This window comes from Hemiscyllium ocellatum, chromosome 2 (assembly GCF_020745735.1).
Source record: "Hemiscyllium ocellatum isolate sHemOce1 chromosome 2, sHemOce1.pat.X.cur, whole genome shotgun sequence".
Taxonomy (NCBI): Eukaryota; Metazoa; Chordata; class Chondrichthyes; order Orectolobiformes; family Hemiscylliidae; genus Hemiscyllium; species Hemiscyllium ocellatum.
Genome location: NC_083402.1, coordinates 142,344,217 through 142,359,133, shown reverse-complemented (window position 1 = coordinate 142,359,133; position 14,917 = coordinate 142,344,217). Strand labels below are relative to the sequence as shown.

General features: G+C 40.4%; 1 protein-coding gene across 1 annotated transcript in view; it reads left to right on the top strand.

Moving 5' to 3' along the window:
- Positions 1-14,917, top strand: part of slc24a2 (solute carrier family 24 member 2) — a 290,313-nt gene that overhangs the window by 960 nt on the left and 274,436 nt on the right. The gene's annotated exons all lie outside the window — the stretch shown is intronic.

Sequence of the window (14,917 nt, the reverse complement as noted above, 5' to 3'; positions counted from 1 at the left end):
TAGTCAGAATTGTCTTGTCTGCATTGACTAGTTTGGAATTTGAAAACAAGGCCGGACTTTGAGTTGTTAAAAATGAAGAGTAAGTTTTACACCACAGATGAGTCATTTTGTGTTGGCAGGGGTATATGTCAGTGTGTCAATGCTTAATATATTTTTACATCATTGAATTGATAAAATCATTTTATGAATTTTATTAGTTATGGTATCTGAGATAAGCCATGTTTGTTTGCCTAGTTGCAAACTCAATTCCTGATTTTGGAACTTTGTTCTTATTTTGCTTTTAATTATACAAAAAATGAGCATAACTATAAACTTTTAAAATATCAGACTGTTAAATTATGGGCCGAGTGTGTTGTGCTAGCAAAGCACAGCAGGTCAGGCAGCATCCGAAGAGCAGGAAAATCGACGTTTTGGGTGTAAGCTCTTCATCAGGAATGCCTGCTCATTGCTGACGAAGAGGTTGTGCCAGGAGCATTAGATTCTTCTGCTCCTTGGATGCTGCCTGACCTGCTGTGCTTTGCCAGCACCACACTCTGGACTCTGATCTCCAGCATCTGCAGTCCTCACTGCTGCTGCTGCTTCCTGTTAAATCATGGGGATTTGCTGCAAATTTAGTCAGGTATTGTAGATACTTGGCAGGGGCTCCAAATATTGAGCTGAGCTGTGAATAGTTGGGTACAATTTCTATGAAGTTTTTAAAAAAAATAAAAGCACATGTCAATTGGCTATCGTTATGGTTTAGCCAAATGGTCTTCTACATCCGAATAGATGCCTGTTGCTTTTGAGAATTGAGCTACCTTTTTAAATTATGTAAAGTGGAGGACGTGGCTCCAGTTGACCTCTTGGTGACCACAATATGTAAAGTCATTATTGGGGGGAAAATGTTAGAGGCACCACAGTGAGTGAAGGAGAGCCTAAACAGTTTCAAGCAAACACTGTGCATCAGGCACATTGTTAGAACAGATTAGAGGGAACTTCATTCTAATCTGGTGTACGGTGTCTGAAGAGAGGATACTTGATCCTAACTTTGATTTGCCAAAATGTTCTGATTTCTTTTGAGGGGTTTATTTAGGTTTACTATTAATAAACAGCAATTTCACAAAAAGGAACAGTACTTTCAAGTTTCCATTTCTTTTTTTAGAATGCACATGAATAGCATGTTTTGAAAGAGTTATACATTTATCAAGATGCATTTGTATATACAAACAGTTTTTAAAATTGCAAAACATCCACGGAGTGACAGCTGACCAGGTTAAACAATTTACATACAAATATTTGTTGAAAAAACTAGCAATGAGATACACTGGATGCATGATGTCAATATTTCCATTGAGTTATTCTTCAATAAATATTTTAATTTTTCTTGGTAAGGGTATTATTTCTGCCATCTTCTGATCCCACACTTCTCCAGACGTTGTCACATTTTGTCATGGTGACAGGTTTTTAAATACAGAAGAATTTTGAATGGAAGTACTTTCTCCCCACTTGCTATGATGTGGTTGAGATTGTCAGCCTGGGCAATTACATAAGCGAGTCCATACATTGCCACGTGTCATTATGGCTTTGAAACACTGAAGTTTCCACATGCGTCCAATGAATGAATTCCTGTTATAAAATGCCTCAGTTCACAGTTTGCTAATGAAAGGACACTGCTGACTGCAGCCACAGAGTTGGGCCCCTCACAATGTAAAAGTGTGTGTCAGCATAATCTTTTTCTACCTGAATTTGAACTTCTGTACTATTATCAGTGTAATACATCCCACAGTGATGCAGCCAGCATTTAGAAACTCAGGATGATGAGGCATAGACATGACCAGGCGAAAAGCATCAACTTTTGGACATCGCAGCATTTACTGATTTTTTTTTTTGGAGAAGATCGCACCTTGAATCTCCTTGGGAAATATACCATAGCTTGTGCAGTGATATTATTTAATGCATCTTTCTTACATTGGTTAGATGCTGGTGCAGTGTTAAGTGTTGAGCTGTGATAGGCTGGCATTGTAGAAGTTGCAGTATGAGTTGGTTTTGACATCAGTGTGAACTATGCTGGTGGGCAAGGTCAAACACAAAGACTAAATCAGTTGGGAGAATGGATTTGGAAATTAATAGCTCTCCCAAGGGCAATGAACTGATGAGGCACTGTTGGCTGTGTTTGGATGTTTAGAAGACTTCCTGTTGACTGATCACACATCAGTGAAACTGAACATCGAATATTCCTGATCTGATTTGACTGGATAAAGTTTTTGTTGCGCTTTTAAATATCCAAGCAATAAAAACTGTGCATTATTTGAGAATTTAATATGGACCACATTCAAATATCGTGTATGTACAATTGTTCGGTTTGTGCGGAACGACTAAAGTGTTCTCCTGAGGGTTTTGAGGATGTACTTGATGATCTAACAATATCAAATGTTCAGTAGAAATTCTTGTTATTGGTTCTAGTGACTTATGCCCTAAGGCACAAGTGGGATAGGTTTCATGAATTTCAAGATTACCAGTTTGATTTTGCTCACTTGTTATACATGTACACTTTAAAAAATTTCATGCTGCTTTTATTAGTTTTATTTTGCAAGTTTCTGTTTTGACTGGAAAAGTCCTGTTTTGCTCTGTCAGAGGTGACCATTAATGACTAAACTTTCTCTCCACTGTTAGGTTAGCAACATACTGGTTAAATTATTAGAATGAAAATTGTAAATGTCTGGATTATAATTTTCAGTTTTCAGGGTGCTGCAATAGAGAACAACTTGCTGTCCACATTGTAAAGATGGGCACATACAGAGCTCAGTGCACGCTAAACTGCAAGATCAAAGGTGTGCTTAAAAAAATAAGCTTGAAACATGATATGTCGGAGATACTTTTCCTGTGTGCACAATCAAGGCCTGAAATTCTTGTGGATAGGAGGAGGTTGGCATTGCCAAATTAAACAATATGATAAAAAAAACACTCAAGGACAGCAGCTGTGAGAAATAGTTAACTTGTTCTAACTATAAGATTATTGAGGAATTCAAAGATCCTGCATATTAAATATTAACTGTACTCCTTTCCCCACAGATGTTGCTTGATGTGATTTGTTTGATTTTTGCAGTTTTCTAAATTCATATTTCCAAGACTTGCAATTTTCCTGTTTTTAATTACAACTAATTTCCAAACCATTTTAGCCCTGGGATTTATCTTATTCGTCACATGCAGCAGGAGGCAGAACTTCAGAAAGAGGATCATGCTTGAAGCATTATCCTGTCTCTAATGTCTGACTGAACCACTGAATATGGCCAACGTTGGAATTCAAATTTTAAATAGTAATTAATTTCTGCACCTTTTAACCTTTAAGTATCTGATAACAGACCATTCTAGGTCTACATTTTTGTTTTTTGCCATTTGCTTTTTATTGGGGATGGGAAGGAGGAGTGGGGAACAAGTTTTTTTTAAGGATCTTTAGCTGCTTCTATAAAGTCAGGTTTCCCCACCAATCAAGGCAGCCATGTCTTAAAATGAGCTGGCACTTGTATTGACCAAAAAAGAAAATCCATTTACCATCCACTTGCATTATTCATTTCAGCATTGCCATTTAGTGCTTTTGCTCAAGTAATTTAGGCAGAAATAGCTACTGTCAGTGCATTTGACTAAAGTGCACTGAATATACTAAAGGAACTTTATTGTAATGAAAACTGCTTCAATTTTTCACATTCACGTACAGAATTCTCTACTAAAACCCATGTGCCCTGCTTGAGATTTTGTATTGAAAACTAACAATTACATTGAATTTGTGTACTGTCCTCCAACTGTAGTAAAATGGCTCAGATTTTGGTAAGTTGCTCAGTAAATATAAATCTTAGTCAATACCTTTTTTTTTTCCATTTCCAGCTATCTCTTTGCTTCAGATATCATTGTCATGTGTTGCATTGTGAACCTTACCTGACACCTCTGGTGGTCTTTTAAAATAGTAGAGTAAGAAGTGAGGTCTGCAGATGCTGGGGATCAGAGCTGAAAATGTGTTGCTGGTTAAAGCGCAGCAGGTCAGGCAGCATCCAAGGAACAGGAAATTCGACGTTTCGGGCGTAAGCCCTTCATCCTGATGAAGGGCTTATGCCTGAAACGTCGAATTTCCTGTTCCTTGGATGCTGCCTGACCTGCTGCGCTTTAACCAGCAACACATTTTCAGCTTTTAAAATAGTACTTTTGCTCAGCACATACCTTGCTATCTGCTTGGGAAAATAAATTGTTTTATTAATGTGACTATATTTTACAGGCTGTTGCATGAACCCATAGTGGCCAAATTGCTTTTGTGCAAATGCCCTTGTCCCCACTGCTTTATGACAAGGTGGAAATTTCCAAGTTCACTTGCGCTTTTGTTTATGTAGCAGATAAACTTAAGAGTTAGGATCGGGATTAGGCTGTTCAACCCCTTGAGCTTGCTGCACGATTCAATAAAATTTGATATTGATCTGCAAGCACTTGTTTGTTGATTTTTGAGAGAGTTCTGTCTGCAGCAGGTATGTTCGGTGGGAAACCTGTCGCACTTTTGGCTCCCTGTACACTGAGTCACTCTGCACCACAACCCAACACGGACAATAAGTCCTCACTGAAAATTGTGGTTGTATTACTGAAAATCTCAACTTCAAGTAAAGCAGTTGTTAAAACTGAATTTAGCTTCTGTTGGACCTCCTTTCTCTGGGGGAGAAAATGAAACATCGTGCCCCCAGATTGAAATATTTTATGTTGCTGTATTCCTACCATTGGTAAGTTTGAAGAAAAATGTAACTTGCTCCTTCCAGCAATGGTTTCTGGGTCCCGATTCAATCCAACACTAGAAGTGTTTTGTAGTGGTGAGTCCCAAAGGTTCGGAAGTGCTGGGTTTTTTTTTTGTAAATGTGCTTTTTTGTTTTAATGCTTCTGATTGTTGCTTCCCACTCCTGGACACTCTAGCACTGAGATACAAGTGAGTCACTTTAATCATTCATACGCTGGCTTTATCCACAGTCAAGGCAGCTATATAAAGCTTTATAAATCACTACTTATGTCTCAGCTAGAGTATTATTCACTTTATGGGCACCATCGTTGAGGAAATAGATCATCAACCGTGTGCAGAGCAGGTGAGCTTCTGTGAGTTGGAGACACTGGAGCCTTAGCGCTCAGGTTAAGGGGAGATTTAAGAGGTTTTAAAAGTTGAGGGAACTTAGAGGATGTAGTGAAAAACACTTTTTTTTTAACTGGTAAAGAAAGAGGCAATCTAAGGAATAATTTTAACTGCACGGTATGGCCTAGAACGCATCACTTGGAAAAGGGTTGTGTTGGGGTGGCAATGGTAGCAGACCCCTGTGTAAATTGCAAAAGGCATGTTGCGTCAGGCAGGACAATCTGAGAATCTAACCATCCTCCCTTCCACATTAAATGGCAGCACCATTACCCAATCCACCACCACCACCATATTTGGGTTTACCTATGACCAGGAATTGAACCAGAGCAGCCATATGAATGCTGGGATAGTGGCACTGTCTTTGGGAGAGGAGATCACAACGAGAGGTGGTTTCCTTGAAACATAATGAAATTCTGAAAGAAATAAGCGGGGCGGGGAGGGGGGGATGTGTTCGATGTCTGGAGCAGACTAGAAAGCCAACCTTTAGAAATGAAATGAGGAGTAATTTCGTTGAAAATGGTGAGTCATAGAGATATACAACACAGAAACAGACCATTCGGTCCAACCTGTCCATGCCAACCAGATATCCCAACCCAATCTAGACACACCTGACAGCACCCGGCTCATATCCCTCCAAACCCTTCCTATTCATATACCCGTCCAAATGCCTCTTAAATCTTGCAATTGTACTAGCCTCCACCATTTCCTCTGGCAGCTCATTCCATACACGTACCACCCTCTGTGTGAAAAGCCTGCCCCTTAGGTCTCTTTTATATCTTTCCCCTCTCACCCTAAACCTATGCCCTCTAGTTCTGGACTCCCCGACCCCAGGGAAAAGACTTTGCCTATTTATCCTATCCATGCCCTTCATCATTTTGTAAACCTCTATAAGGTCACCCCTCACCTCCGACGCTCCAGGGAAAACAGCCCCAGCATGTTCAGCCTCTCCCTGTAGCTCAAACCCTCCAACTCTGGCAACATCCTCGTAAATCTTTTCTGAACCCTTTCAAGTTTCACAACATTTTTCCGATAGGAAGGAGACTAGAATTGCACACAATATTCCAACAGTGGCCTAACCAATGTCCTGTACAGCCGCAACATGACCTCCCAACTCTTGTACTCAATACTCTGACCGATAAAGGAAAGCCTGCCAAATGCCACCTTCACTATCCTATCTACCTGTGACTCCACTTCCAAGGAGCTATGAACCTGCACTCCAAGGTCTCTTTGTTCAGTAATACTCCCTAGGATCTTTGGCATTTATTACCCAGAGTTCTGTAGAAGCTTAGTAATTAACATCAAGACAGAGATAGATTTCTAGTTACTAATGACATCTGAAGATATGTGGGAATATGGCATTGATGTTTATCAACTAAGATCTAGAACAGTGCGGTTTTGAGGGCTGAATGGCTTCTGCTGTATAATTATGAATCTCTCCCTCATACACCTGGACAGTATGCCACAATTGAAAGTTGAGATCATTAAAAACTCTTATTAGAAATTCTTTGTAGACTTTTACTAGACAGGTTTATGAATGGATATGGAGTCAGTTTAGTGAATGATTATGCTCAAATTGAATGACAGATAATGATTTGGCTAAATCGTGTTCTGTGTCATTTAAAAGGCCATTTGTTTTCGAACAAGAATATCACTGTATGGTCCAAGTTGCTTTGGTTGTAACTGGTTCAATTAACAAACATTTACAATAACCTGAGTTAAATATTGATAGGAAATTTTGGGAGGGGTGTTTAGGATTCAATGCCTGAAGTCCAAACACCAGTTAATATGTTGCTAACCCATTACTATGTTTAATAGTATTCACTCCAATATCTTGATGAGCACTTTGATAGCTATTGTATTTCTTTGTACGACAGTCCTTTGGTGTGCCATAATGGCTCAGTGGTTAGTACTGCTGTCTCAACGTCAGGGACCCGGGTTCAATTCCAGTCTCGGGCGACTCTCTTTGTGGAGTTTGCACATTCTCCCCATGTCTGTGTGGGTTTCCTCCGGGTGCTCTGGTTTCCTCCCACAGTGTTGAGAGTGTGGTGCTGGAAAAACACAGCAGCATCTGGGAAGCAGGAGAGTCAACATTTCGGGCATAAGCTCTTCATCTGGTAGTACAGTTGCTGGCAGATTATTTAGGTTTTGGTCTAAATGATAGACAATACAAGATACTTGTGGAATGTTGGCAAATATAAGCCAAAGAAGCTCCTGCCAAATTCTGTCAATTTGCAAGTATTGTCTCTTTAATGCAAGGTTTTAGCAATTATAATATTGGTGGCCACATCCAGTTCTGGTTCTTTAATCACACTTTGGTTATGGATGTTAATACGTGACAGAGGAAACAAAACAGTGCACACCTTCTTCAGGCTCCCCACCCCACCACCCAAAGACGTCTGGACTCCAAGCACTGTAGGTGTCTTATCCTGATGATGGTGATTGTTTGTAGAGCCTCTGGACTCACTGACTTGTTTTAAAGAGGTCTCCCCAACAATTTTGGCAGTCGGTGTGTGATCACTACAACCAGCTGTAGCCTTCTGCAGCATGGTGTCAACTGAATCCTGTCTGGTTTGTGATGCCTGATGTTGCTGCACTCTATCTTGCAGAAGGTGATTTTTGTTTTTCTTCCCCAAGTCTCCCTCTCATCCTTATCAGACTGCTCCAGCTCTCCTAGTTTATCAGTGTCCATCATATACCCTTTTACTCTGTTCCTATTGTGTAGAACACAGCATTCTGTCGGCCCCTTCACAATTGGTCAAGCAATAGAACCTCACCTTCTCGAGGTTCATCTGTCCCACTGTGGACCTGGTTGAAGAGTGAGCTGCTTTACATCTGTGCCAGTCCAGGGTTACACTGTAACCACCATTGAAAGGTATCCAAAGTAGCAGGGGCAAAATCCTTGCCGGTATAGGCATTATGGCTTCTCCCAAACTAGGTGCAAACTGCTAAGGATTTCACCGATCACTTAAACATTTATCAAATCTTTTATTTCTCTTCGTTTAAACTCAGCTGGTCCTGTTTGTGCAATGTGTGCAATCATAGAATTCCGACAGTGCAGATAGAGGCCATTCGGCCCATCAACAATGTGCCAACCCTCTGAAGAGCATTCAACCCAGATCCATCCCATCCTTTCTCTGTAATCCCACATTTACCCTGGCCAATCCACCTAGCCTGCATGTCCCAGGCACTACAGGGCAATTTAGCATGGCCAATCCACTAAATCTGGACCTCTTTCGACTGTGGGAGGAAATTGGAGAACCTGCTGGGAATCCACACAGACACTGGGAGAATGTGCAATCTCCAGACGAGGCTGGAATGTAATCTTGGTCCCTGGTACTGTGAGGCAGCAGTGCTGACCACTGAGCTACAGTGCTGTCCTATTGTGTAAGCTATTGTGCCTTACAGTTGGGAGAAGCCAGCTATGTTGCTGAATCCTCCTGCTCAGGCTACATTACCTAGGACTCCCTGGACAGTGTCTCTCTGTTAAAGCCCCTCACATTCTTGGATTAACCTCCATGATGACTGGTTGCATTGGGCCTGGACTGATAGTGAATATTGTCCTTAACTGAGCACCAGGCTGTGTTTGACTTTGACACTTGACCGTTTGGTTGAATCACCTGCAGTGTGTTTGCAAACGCACACACCGTAGGTGTGAGATTGATGTGGCACTGCCGTGCAGTAAGCTGTTTACCTCCCTATTCACAGCTGACCAACCTGACAGGTTGCCTGGCTTGAAATAATGCTCAGCAGCAAAGTAAGTTAGAAGTACCATGAAAGGTCAGCTGAGGAGACCAAGCGCTAATAGGCAGGGCTGCTCTAAGCAGCCAGGTAAGTATTAAACAAGTCAGCGATGAGAGAGAAAGCAAGCAAGCAGCATTGAAATGCACCCTGTTCCAAATGATGAGCTGGATTCCTGACCCTGTGTACACTCTGGTTGTGGCAACATGTCAATAGTAGTCAATCCTGCACTCAGCACTGGGATGTACTGAGTTGATCAGAGATGTCATGATGGTTATAAGAGGCTGGCATGTGCCAGGTGTCAGTGGACAAGTGATTCCCTGGTACATTGGTGCCAGCTTCCAGAGTGGAGGTCTGGAAACGGGCCTTCCATGTTGGGAATTCTCCGTATATAGTTTCTGGGGATGTTGGAATGGGAAGGTGCATATCATGGAAATGAGATTAAGTAATAATGAAGGTGATAATCCCAATTACTGGCTTCTTGCCACACTCAAACACACATCTCGTCTTGACATCTGAACCTTAAAGATGTAACTTGTTGCTCCTGACATCAAGAAAGCCTTTCCTCAATTTCTCACATGATTCTGTCCCAATTTCGGACCAGACCCCATGTTATTCAGGGCCTGAGAAGATTTTGCCCCAAGTCTCTCCATACTGACCTGTCCAGGACTAAGTTTGGAACTGCTGACCCTTTGCTGCAAAGTACCCTATAGCTTCTATGGAATGATGGTGTTCTTCAAAAAGGAACAGGATGCAATAAATGGGCAGTTACATTGTGGGCACAATTCATTTGGAGATATAAATGGAATGTATGCAGACTCTGCATATAGGTTTATAAAGATGCATATGACCCCTATGAGTATGCAGCATATCTTAAACTGGAAATTGTGATACTGGTCCCACCAATGTATAGAGCCCCAGTTATGCTAGTTACATGAAATATAAGAATTCCTAAAAATGATAGACCCAAAGACTTTCTAAATTTCTTTTCCACCAGTATAAATCTCTGACTGATGCTGGCAAAGTTTAAGAAAGCACTGAAATAGGTCCTTAAATTATTTGTCTGAACACACTCTCCTCCATTTGCCATGGATTTTCTGCAGCAGAAGAGTGGGGAATTAAATGCTTCCAAGTATCAGTTACATTTTATTTACACTTTTTCACGTGGTGAAAGGGTTGCAAGGTGTATCCAAGGCATTTATTTAATATTTGTGAGTTACAGATGAAAGACAAATGAGTCTTGGTATGTGTTAAGGTGAGCTCAAAGTAGTGGATGGAGGGCAAAAGAGGGATTGCTGAAGTTGAGGTAAATATTTTGCTTGTTCCATAACTGCTAACTGAGTTAGGGACAGGAACGGAATTGACTCGCTTTCCAATTCTTCTACTTCTCTGTATTATTGTTTGTTCTGACTTCCGTACTGTTAACTTCAACACTCGCTTTCAAGCTCCTGGAGACAAAAAATATATCATCTTCTCATCAATTAATTCATTGAATACTCTCGCTTTGAGAAATATCTCGAATTTACTACTTGTTCAGCAAAACTGAATCAATTCCAATTTTTTTTTAGTAACCTGAATATTCATCATAAATGACTTTTCCAAATCACAAGTCCATTTGTATTTAATGACAACTTAGCAGCTAAGCATTGTCCCAGTGTTGAAAATGTGTTGCTGGAAAAGCGCAGCAGGTCAGGCAGCATCCAAGGGACAGGAGATTTGACGTTTCGGGCACGTTGTTCCAGTGTGTCAGCTAATCTATTAGACTTCCCTTCCCCTCCCCTCTTATTTTAGCTTTGCGTCACACCTATCTTACAACTTTTTAAAATCACCGTGTTATAGCCTTTTGCATAATATTCTACAACAATCATAAAATTGTTTCCCATTGTATTTAAGGGATTCTGCGTTCTGAGTACAATGTCTGGTTTCCATGGATTTGATGACTTCTGCACCCAAATAAAATGACTGCACGGAGCATTCATTATTGCTCTTCTCTGAGGTCTCATTGAAACCTGGTTCACACATGGAAAGGCAACAAGTTTCTCCTGTGTACAGTTCATGGTTTTTCAGGATAGATTGTGTCTATTTCTTTCTACATGCCTAACTGATTCTAAATAGGCTGTATTTTGTAGAATTTTGTCATGGTTGGTGTTAACAACAGAATATGAACATAATGAATGACAAGGGCCTCCACCACTCAGGATGTTTAAAGTTTGGATGGTGTGATTGATGCAGTCTTAAACGTAATTTGTGCTAACGGACATGTGAAAGTGTCGAACAAGATCATAAATGGTCCATGTGCGTTTCTGTATAAAAGTCAATTGAACAAGGTAGTAATTATTTTTTTAAATTATTTTAAAATTCTTTTAAAATTATTTTTGCATTCATAGACATTTTGACACACCTCTGGAGTGTGGGACTTGAACCTGGGTCTGCTGGGTTAGAGGTAGGGACACTATCACTGCACCACAGGAGCCTCTTTGACAAAATATAAATGGTTTTTATTTAACCTATTTTTCTATTCAACCTGTTCAAAGATTTTGTTTTGCAGAAGTATACTTTATTCACACCCAAATTCTGCATACACATACACTGTTACTAAAAGTTAGTTCTGTACATTTTTTGCAAGTTGAGACAAACAAACATTATAGTTGCAACAAACTCAACAACATTTCTTAATTATGTCAAGTACTATTTACGTGTATTTGAGGCATTGATGGGACCTGGTAACTGAATGGATTCCCATTGTACTTCAGTAGAAAGACAATGGTTTATCCCCACTACTGTGATGGCAGCTGTCCCAAGCTGTACCACTCAGCATGCGGCCCTGGACCCAGGACTGTGTCAGCCTGTAACAACATTCAGTTGAAGTCAACTCCTTCCACTGGAAGACTAAGTTTCTGGCAGATCACAGAGCACCTTTCACAGAGTTGATGGTCCTCCCAGTTGCAGTCAATGTTTGTTTGTCTTGGTGTGTGTCCTAGGGAACAGCCCGTGTAGCACAGACACCTGTAACTTGGACCCAAACTCTGCAGCTACTCCAGCAATGTGCAGTAGGCGACAGTGTCTAGGCTTCCATGATGGATCTCATGAGTAGTGTCCTTTTAGCCATTGGCCAAGCCATGTATTGGTGCTTGTTGGAAAGTTCTGGTGATGAGGCAGTCTGCTGAGTGACATTTAGCAGTCTGCTGAGGGAACCATATGACAGGATCCACCCTCCCCTCGTCCCACAGGATCTTGAGGATAGTTGACCACTTCCTGGTGGATTTGTGATTTAAAGGTGTTTTTCTTTGCAAACTTGTGCATGAGGGACAGGTGATCCAACTGGTTGGAGCATTCTATGGCAATGAGGCCAGATCAATCCTTCATAACATTGGGGGCAGGTAAAACCTCAGAACATAGTGACACTTGGTGTTGTGTACTGAGGGTCTACACAGATGTTATTGCAAACCTTTGGAGCAGATGGGACTTGAACCCAAGCGCCTCTATCCAGGAGTAGGGACACTAAAACTGCACTACAAGAGCCTCTTGGTCAAAATATGCAATGGTCAGGTGACCCATTACCACCTGATTTGCACTGATGACAAAGGTTTAAAAACTAATAATCAATTGATGTTAAATTGTCAATCTAGTTAACTATTTGATTCCCAAATAAGTGTGTTTTTGGGCACGTGAAGCAGAGAACTGAACATCCAGACGTAAAGATCTTTTTATTGATTGAAGCATTACAACAGTGTAATGACATATCATCAGGTAGGTTTTGGCATGTTGGCTCGTGCAGAGATACAGTAATTACATGTATCTGTGGCATCAGCCAGTGGAGCAGTTTAGTTAAGTTGTTGGGAAGTAGTATTTGATGTTATACTCCAATCTTGTTTCAACTATAATTCTCATCTGATCAGGCAGCGAGTAGATGCAAGTAGGGATTTCAAAGGGCCATGACACATTGTGTCCTCCTGTGTGCAGGCTCAACTCATAGATTCCTTTTACCAGTCAAATGCTCAGTCAGTTTAATACAGAGGTATCTTCTGATGTCTGGTCTTTCTAATCGTGTTGCATGCTGTTTTTGCATGAAGCTTTACCGTTACAATAATTAAAGTCTCTCATCCAATTAACAAATCCGTATGCGTTACCATTTATCGAGAAAAGCCAAGGGACCAGAGCAAACACATTATATTGCAATTGGTATGAGTTTTGGAATCTTAATATTTATCTGTTTAAGATCAAGTGTACATTACTAAAGTAGGAGAAAGACCAAGTCTAATCGTTGTATTTAATGCGTTGTTTTAAATCTTTCTTAATCCTATCCTATTTACAGTTTGAGATGAATTGCTATTTGACCTTAGGTAATCATTTCAAAGGTGACTTTGCACACATAATGCACTTACTTAGTTTGGAGATCCATCAGTTTCTTCCAGATTGTACCCAATGTATGATTGGAATGACATGGTGCTTAAGGCTGTTAAGAATGATCAAGCTATTACCATGAAGAATAACTTAGTTCTTGTCGAGAGCTGTTGCCTCCTTGAAGAGGAGATGCCAATACTGAGTAAAAATGGTAGAATGACAGCTGGTCAGAAGTGCAGACAAAATGACTTTCTCTGAAGAGCATTAGAAAGGCATAGAAAAACTTAGCAAGGAGTTGAGTTGAGGTTTGATGGTGGAGTGAGGAATTAGTTTGACAAACAAGAGGCTAGATTTAAAAGTCACAAAAAGAAAGAGACAAGGCCACTTGGGGCCACGTGAATGAAGACTTTGGGTATCAATGGTCATAGAGAAAAGTGGACCCTGGTGGTTAGAATTCAATGTGGTTGGTTTTGATAAACTAATATTTGTGCAGACTGATGCTCAGAAAGTAAGTGATGAGGCTATTGGAGAAATGCGATCTGGTGCAGTAATGGAAATATGAATATGGATTTTGGTGGTGATTGGGACAAAAGTTGGATGCAGATTGAGCAAGTCTTGGTGACTATGGACTCAAATGACCCCAAATCAAAACAAAAATGGTATGTTTAGCAAAGCATCAATTTTGTTCTCGGCAAGAAGCTGGTGGGGATGTTAATGGAGTCGGCCAAACATATGCATGATGTTGATTGTAATGTATGGAAACAAGATTTTGTCAGTCATCCAAAGCTTGAAGTCTGACAACAGATGTGAGGAATATTAGATGAAAAACATACATTGCAGGAGAAACTCGGCAGGTTTGGCAGCCTCTGGGCAGAATAGTGTTTTTGCATCTGATGACTCATCATCAGAACTGTTCTGACCTCCAGCAAATTCCTGATGAAGAGTTTATGCTCAAAACGTTGACTCTCCTCCCCGGATGCTGCTTTTCCAGCGCCACAATTTTTTTTTCACTTCTTCCAGCAGCTTCAGGAGGTTGTTTTAATTTAGGAATGTTGGAGTTATTGTTTTCTTGTACATGAAAGTTGGCCTTAGGCATATGGAAAATGTATGTGCAGCAAAGGTCAAACATTGAAACAGCAGTACAAAATGGTTTGTGTTTCCAACAATTAAGAAACCCTTTCAAAATAAAACGTGAATTAAATAATTTGATGTTGTGAGTTTATGCTCCAACTTATTCAGAAGGTAACAGCAGTTTACAAATTACCCATGTGGCTGTTGTAGAATCATAATGATACAGCATGGAAACAGATTCTTCAGTCCAGCAAGTCCATTTCCACCATAATCCTCAATTAAATTAATCCCACTGCATGTATTTGGCCCATATCTATTCAAAATGTTTCTTATTCATGTACTTATTCAAATGTTTTTAAATGCTGTAACTGTATCCACTTCCTCTGGAAAATCATTCACATGTGAACCACTCTCTGTCTTTAAAAAGGAAAGTTGCCTCTCCTTTCTATTTTAAATCTTTATCCTCTCCCCTGAGCAATATGTTTTGAAATCTAACTGGGTATATAAAGCAGATTGAGAGTAATTGCTGGGACGCACAAACTGGACACCCTGTCTGAATGGAAAGGAAGGAAATGATTCAGAGTTTCTGGGGTTTGATGCAAATGATACCAACCACCCCACGGGTGGGTT